This window comes from Vespa velutina, chromosome 2 (genome assembly GCF_912470025.1).
Source record: "Vespa velutina chromosome 2, iVesVel2.1, whole genome shotgun sequence".
NCBI lineage: Eukaryota > Metazoa > Arthropoda > Insecta > Hymenoptera > Vespidae > Vespa > Vespa velutina.
Genome location: NC_062189.1, coordinates 6,790,512 through 6,790,730, shown reverse-complemented (window position 1 = coordinate 6,790,730; position 219 = coordinate 6,790,512). Strand labels below are relative to the sequence as shown.

At 55.7% G+C, this 219-nt stretch overlaps 1 protein-coding gene across 1 annotated transcript in view; it reads left to right on the top strand.

Moving 5' to 3' along the window:
* LOC124957676 (adenylate kinase 7-like) overlaps positions 1-219 on the top strand; it is a 77,021-nt gene that overhangs the window by 47,057 nt on the left and 29,745 nt on the right. The gene's annotated exons all lie outside the window — the stretch shown is intronic.

Below are 219 nucleotides of genomic sequence, written 5' to 3'. Positions count from 1 at the left end.
GGTGCTGCTGCTGTTTCTGCTGCCGTTCCTAAGTCTTTAGGAGTGGGGAGAAGAGGGGACCGAAGGAACGTCGAACAGTCATTCGGAGTGGGGCAAGGAGAGAGAAGAATAACGGCCGAAGTGCTCGTCGAGTCGTGTTGAGAACGGCTCTTGGAAACGATCGTAGCAGGTACATAGCCGGAACGAGAAGGACGTGGCGTCCTCTATCGAACCACCTCG